Here is an 8,423-nt window from a genome sequence, read left to right as displayed (position 1 = left end):
ACGCGAGTCGCGACGACTGTTACAATTATAAAGATATTATATTACAAAACATTGTTGGCAGTCGGAGCCTGTGATAGTGAAAACTATTTCGTCGTGGATTTTCATGTGTTTCAAGTTACATTCACCGCATCATTAACTTTGGTCTTTATTGATTTCTCATCGTTTATTGTTTAAATGCATATTTTCAAAATATTTTTCGCTATGATTTCAAGTCAAGTTGATAAGGATAACAATAAAGTACCTAATAAAATTACACAGGATGATTTACACCGAGATATTAATAACTGTATATGTATAACAAGTATAATATCCCAAACTTTTTAAAAATCTGAGAACGCCGCTGGAATAACGATTCGAAATTATTACTCGATACGATTTTAGTTTTTTATACAAATAGTAAAATTCACAGATACTGTAGATCACGATGAAAAAAATTTATTATGTCAGTCGTAAATATTATATATAACTCATCAATAATAAATAATAATACATCGCTCGCTAAAATGGTGTACACAGTAGTAGACTCCCGGGGGGTATATGACAATATATTATTATTATCATATAATATAATCCACATAATATTATACGGTATACACACCTATATTATATGACCGTATTCGAATTAATATATTATTTGTTTGTATTTACGAATTGATCGACTTTTAGGCGAATTTCCAATATTTCCGTGTATACATTTTATCCGTGTCCTGCTATATATGCTATTATTTCCATACATTTTCTAAAAAATATATTCGTAATATACGTTTAAAATATGTATAACTATATGTTTATATACATATACCTACCCGACAGGCGAATGCCAATCGATTTGCGCCCATGGAGACCCTATATAGTATACAATGTGCATTCCGAGAATAATTTATCAAAATATAAAAAAAAAAGTGTTTTTCCATATTTATTTCCATTTATTCTACCTGTATAGTTGAACTATATATCTAGAATACCCATCTCTTATGAAAATGGCAATTATTGCGAAACATTCTTTATTTATTTTGACTGAAAAACAACATATACCTATAGACAAGTAGATACAATCGAAATTTTCTAAAAAATAATGTCCTTTAAACGATGTATTATAATAATTGAATTATTATCGAGAAAAAACCAAATTCTAGAAATACCTAAACTGCATTAAGTTTATTTAGCATTGTTGAAATTAATAACCACCTATGGTGTAATAAGCTGAAGTGGTATTTTCGGAAATGTTATATTTCAGATACTATAACATGGCAAAAACAAACTATTAGAATTTTGCTCAATAAAGAGCGAATGGTCACAAAAAAACATATAATATACATAAAACTACCTGTACTAATTTTTAAGAAAATAAATCTAAAATTTACTATCATATGTTTAAAAAAAAAACATAAATTATTATAAACAACATTGCATACACACTATGCAAAAAACAATTTTATTGTTTATTTTATTACAATATTAAATAATAAATAAATAAACTTTTAATAATGTCAAAACAAGTCGTTTGTCCGTAATTATTTGAAAAAACTTTGTGTATAATTAAAAAATATTAAAACGTAAAAAGTATATATTTTTGTATGACAATACATATTGTATTATATTGTACTTTGACATATTTTTTCTAGTGTAAAATAGTCGCGTGACTCCGCTTTTCTATACCTAATCATTTTAATCAACTGTGTAAAAGTCTTCATTTATTTTAGTTTTTGGAGAATAATAAATGAAACCTCCTCTATAACCTAACCTTCTCCGAGTTACACGTTTAAACTGGAACATGACTTTCAACTTTGAATCATTATAGTATACACAAAACGTGTGTTTGATCGATACATCTATTTTATATATTGAAAAATAGCTTTTATGATGGTTACATACAAAAATAACGTATAAAATATTATAAAAATATTCAAGCAATTTGATATTCATATACATTTAATTATATAATATATATATATTTTTTTAGAGTTAATATTAATTAAAAAATTATGTAATGGAGGGTATACGTTTTATACGGATTACTTACTATTCACATAAAGTTTATTTTCTTTAATGTTTATAGAATTAAAAATTATCTAATACGATGTTATGAGATCATAAAATATAACTTTTTTACGATTAAAATGTACCTGTAAATTATAAAAAAATCGTAATAAAAAAAAAAATAAACTCTATAATGCTTACAACTATAATTAGTACATTTTATATCGTACAGTGTACATTAATACATTATATTTTACAGACGCCTTAATAGGTAATGTTTATACCCTATATGTATACGCACTTGTGCAGTTCTATCCAATACATTTATATTATATTTTAAAATATAATATTTATAATTAACCAACAAACTACACAAATAATATGGTTTTTTTAATTAAATAAATACTGGTGTATTATATACAAAGACACATTACACATTAATATGAATAATCGTGGGCGCCTATTGGGGGTGGCAAGATAGGGCACTTGCCTCCCCCCCCTGGAAAAAAAATAGTATGCACTTGTAGCTCAATAAATATTATCATATTATTATTATTTTAACTATTTTACACTTGAATTTTTTTTTTTTTTTGACCCCCTCTAAAATGTTACCTATGGGCGCCCATATGAATAATGTAGATATTATCAACCAAAATTTATATTCATATAATCACATTAACCAGTAAAAAAAATTAATACTTAAGAATATTTTTAAAAAATATTGAAAACAAGACAAAATTCAAATAATACCGAAACCGAATATTGACAACAATATAGCAGCTTATATAAATTATTATAAACCTGAAGAATTTTCTAAATTTATAATGTTACGCATTGAGCGTTTATATATTACTGTTGTACTGAAAAAAAAATGTAAAACATTATTGCAAATTAGTAGATGTTGATAGTGATGGGAGAATGATTCCCTACCAATTAAATATTTCAAAATTGAACCAAGTTTTCAAAACCTTATTTACGTCTATACCATTGAAAACAACAATAAATTGGACACATACTCTACACAGTAAAAAATTATTGCCATCTATCTCTAATGAAAATGATTGATATTTAGGCAACTAAATTAATATCACTGTATACTCATTATTCAGTAATTAGAATAGACTATAAATAAGGTACATTGTACAGCCTTCATGATTCTTTCCCACGCGAAACGATGTTTTTTTAAATATAATAATGAGTGTATATAGGGCAGTTCCGGTCGTAATTGAGGTGTTCTCTAATTAATGACCGTATAAGGAAAATAAAAACATTTCAAAATAAATTAACGATAATAGAACAATTAGTTTGGAGCTGCTTTAGAGTTTAATAAAATATATTTTATACATTTACCGTATTAACATACGGCACATACACAATTATATTCATAGAATAGAGTAATAATAGTAACATTATATTTGTGTTATTGTATAATATGTAGGTAGAAATGTGAAATATCTGTTAATAGTTGTACATTAGTTGAAGAGGTTAAAAGTGAATTAAGGAATGAAAATGGTATCGTTATTCAAATTTTAATGTGATCTAAATATACGTTTAATGTAAGTAGGAAATATTAAGAGAATATCTTATCGACATTTGCGACTCCGTCTTATTATTTATATTGTAAATTACAATTAGCAATTCACGTTTAGTTCACAATTTTTAATGTTAGAGTGAATTTGATATTTTGATCAATAATCAAAAATATATAAGAACAAAGGCATCCCTCATATAGTCATATCCCCTCCTCTCCCATTGACTGTCTGTATCTATTTACAGTGAAATATCCAAATAGTGGACACTTTTGGTCATAAAAATGTCGTCTGTTATTTGAAGGTATATCCACTATTCAGAGATGGGCTAATTTTTGAGATTCAAAAAAGGTAAATTTTTAAAAAGAAAATATATGCGTTGGATTAAATTTAATTATAATATATTTTTATATTTTAATGTTTTGATAAAATAATCATTTTAACATTTTAATAATACATAATAATACATATTTAAATAAATATAAAAAAGAATGAATGTAATTAGCTTAAATTCAACTCAATTTGGTGTGAAAAAGTTAAGTTTTAAACCAGTTGGTTATCGTTCTACTATATACTATATAGCATTAAGAGCGTTATTATATTATTGTTTTTTCATCATTTTTAAATTAAGATTAAAATAGGTGTTCGAAAGTTTTCTTATTGAAAAGTAGAGAAAACTCCCCTAGAAAACTGCCACTATTGCGAGATGTCATTTAAGGGAGGTTCCAATGTATGGCGCATGTGAAATATACAAAACGTAGTGTATGTGCAAGTGTATATCTTAATATTATTAGGACTTGTATGTTATATAACGTGTCCTCAGGGCGTTTTGGCGTGCGAAATCCGGCCACCGACCCCCGGCCCCTCGGGGAGAGAGGTCGACAAACCGCCGGCACGCGTGGCGACGGTATCGATGTGTCAAACGCGACGCGCACGAGACGGTTATACGATAATGATATAGTGATAATAATAATTAATATAAAATAATAATATATTATGTTGTGCCGCGTACGTACGCACCACAGTCTTCGGGTAAGCCGCCTGTTATGACGTGCTTTTGTCGAATCGATTTGCAGTGTATTGCAGTGCATGTTTGTATATAAACTAAAACCTGCCTCTCGTGTAATAATATATTATAATAACGACAAGGTCTGGTCTGGGAAGAACGACGAAATTAATCGATTTTGATTTTTTTTCTCATCGTCGTAGTCGTAGATCGACCGCGGTTATAGAACATAGTTAAATAATCATATTTATATAATAACCAATAAGGGTAGTGATTCACAAAGTGTTATCCATCTCCATTTTTTTTTTATTTAATTATAAATGTGTTCAAATATTCAAAAACCTCGTTACTCCACTAGACTAAAATGCCAAAGTTCATGTTATTTTTTTTCAAAAAAAAAAAAAAATTCCTAAAAATTAGCTAAAATACACGGTTATTCAAAATAAATCATTTGATGATTTGCACCTGACTTTCTGGGTCACCTAATTTTACGCTATGCAACTATGTGCTTTGTGGATATTTTAAAGATACTGTACCACTATTATCATCAACCAAAGAAAAGCTCAAAAATAGCGCAGTCACCAATCAATTGCGATAGATTATATTCCAACTAGATGTTGTTCTTATTGTGACCAAGAAAAGCCACGTAGAACATTTATTGGTACTGTTAATTAAACTTGACATATTTTTTTTTTATTTAATGTATAACATATTTTTCTAAACCTAAAAATTATATAAGCATTTGAAATCGGATGAATCGTTTTGAACAACACTGTATATAACTCTGACATTTTAATTACTTTTACAGATCTAAGTTTAAAAATACAGCTATCTATAGGTTGGTAGTACATTTTTAAGAATGTGCAGTACTTAAAAATCTATTAACTATAATTACATTGTTACTATATAGTTATAGACCCACTCTTTATCACACCACACATTGCCACATGCCCATATTCATCTTAAACTGCATAATATATCTATTTCTATTTCATTTGTATCTCATCCTATTTTTGTACTCTTTTAAGTTTAACTTTAAACATTATAAACTACAAGGTACCAATATAATTTACCTAATATTATCATGATATATAAGAATATAGAATAGGTATCTGAACATATTATTTTAGTATAAATATTATAATTTTTTGCATATGATGGATATGATTTCTAATTACATTGTAAATTATCATATTTTAAATAACATACGAAGCACTAAAAATAGTAACTATTAATTATCGTTCAGATAATATCTATTTTTAATACAATATTTAAAACTTTGATAACTTAAAAGTCTGAATTCACTTGAACGTTTAAATAGAGAACAATGAATATAATATTTAACAATTGGCAACTATACCAAGTTGTAATGAATACAGGCGGAAAAGAACATCTTAGTTATATAAATTGAATATCACAAACAAATTAAGCGTTTATTTAATATATTAAAAGTAAAAAAAAAAATAGTGCGTTGTACAAATTATGAAAACTGTGCGCACAAACGTATAGGTATTGCAAGGACAGCCGCAAAAACTTCAATCACATATATTTTGGTCGCTGACTTCAGAACTTTTCGAATCGTAGGCGCGCGGGTTCTATTGAATTCTAACGACATGAATTCGAGGGGAAAACCAATTTCGAGTTGAAATGAGCTAAGAGAGGTTGGTCCCTAGCTGCTGCAGCACCGATTTGTGTCCCGCAATGGGTTCGAACAGGATCTAAACGAAAAAACCACGTACAAACACACACACACACACACACGCGTATATGTATATATGGTATATATACCTACTCCCGGAGGAGACGTTTATAGAGAGGGTTTTTTAACCGATATATATGTATAAGTATATAGTGTATTGTGCAAATCCCTGATATAAAAATCGACACGAATGTACCCGCACTAAATATTTGATCGATGATGAACTGTATATATATTTTTATAGGCGTGGATAAAAAAATAATAAAATATTATATATTATACCATACGGCAGACCGACTGAAATCCAACACACACACACCGCATCAGACACCAGACGATTATAATGAGACGTGTCGGGCGCGCGTGTTATATACATTATTATTATTATTATTATCGTGTGTGTGTGTGTACCCGTAAGACCCGTGTATTAAGTGGTAGCCCGAAAGTGCGCAGCATAATAATGAGTAGCCCGCAACGCCGCCGCCGCGTGTTCCGCGCAACGCCGCCGCAGCCGCCGGTGCACCTCTGCAGGATAATTTACAAGTACGTCCGTGAGTATACGCAAGTATATAATATTTATACGTATACATAGAAGCGTTTACGCGTTATATACCTGTATAAAATCGAGTGTGTGTGTGTGTGTTGCCCCGTAGACACAAAACGTTTTTTTTTTTCACTTAGGCGGCGTATACAATACACGTCCGACGGACTAATTGATACGACGAAATCGATTGAGACACGCGAAACGCACTCGATATCCGAGCTCTGGCCCGTCCCGAAAAAACACTGCACGATGTGTGCTCGGCGCACATTCCTCTTGATGTTTCGCCGCGCATGCAATTTAATCGTGTTTTTTTTCCACCGATCTCTTGCCCCTCCCCTCCCCCGCCTCGGATATCGGTCGGGTTTTTCGCCCCGACCATATTATACGTGTATACTCGTATGGTGCCGCCACGGCGTCTCCGCCGGAGAGCTTTGCGCAGCGCGTCTGTTTCGCATCCGTCTCGTCTCAAAAAAAAGTAAAAATGTATAATATATGCGACGGCGCATGTTCGTCACAATATTATGGCTACATAAACTATACCATCCCGTGCACGCGTACAATAGTATAGCGGTTTAATCCACACCGGCGTTTTCGGAGTTGAAGAATTTTTTTTTGGACCCTAATAAAAACGTACCGACAACACGACCGACGGACGGACACCACAATAATAATATATATATATATATATTATAATATTGTCGTTCGTGTTCCGTGCTGCAATGTGTGCGTTTTACTATTACATCGGTTATATGCGACCGTTTGCGAAGAGCCGAGCACGCGCGCGTACACCGCACATATGTGAGTAATGCGTTTATGTATAAGTGTGTGTGTGTGTGTGTGTGATATATATATGCGTACTACATATACAAACACGACCGGAATAACATTAAAAACCACCCAACGACCGTACAAGAGATTTTTGGAGACAAATTCGAATGCGTGTAACAGATATATATATGACACATGCACGTGTATGCGGACACACAAACGTATATATACGTATATAATATGAATGCATCGTGTCGGTTCATTGGACACGCCTGTGGGACGCTCCGGCAAGAAATGTGTGCACTGTCGTACATAAGGAAAAATAATAACCGAGAACATATAACCTTTAGAGCCCACCCGGTGGGAATATCGCTCGGGAAAATATCACTTTTCGAAATGTCGTTCATAATAATATATCGTATCGGTTGCTCTTCTTTTCTGCCGTTCTGTTTTTAAATACGCGCGAAACAAGTGCGTTTCTCTTCCTTTTTTTCTTCTTGTTTGTTTCGCGTCCCATAGACGACCGCATACCGTGGCGCGGGCGGGTCGCTCGTAATTCATAATAATAATAATAATAATAATACATAACACTCGAGTTGAGTTAGATGAATGGAGTGTAGTATAACACGACTGCCGCAGGGACAAAGGTAATGTTCAAAGTGTATTGGTCTATTATTCCGCTCTTCTAACTTTTAAATACTTATAACTATATAATAAACTATACTCCTTTGAAATTCTATAAATTTCGACGTGAAAATTCTCGGGAAAACTTTATGCTCCGATTATGAAATTGAATAAAAACGCTTAAAATATGATGAGAATAAAAATTGTAAAAATTATTGTTTTATAGCAACTTCAAATCGACTAAAAAAAAGTATTAGAAAACGCTAATACTTT

Source organism: Aphis gossypii, chromosome X (genome assembly GCF_020184175.1).
Source record: "Aphis gossypii isolate Hap1 chromosome X, ASM2018417v2, whole genome shotgun sequence".
NCBI lineage: Eukaryota > Metazoa > Arthropoda > Insecta > Hemiptera > Aphididae > Aphis > Aphis gossypii.
Note: the sequence above shows the minus strand (reverse complement) of the source record.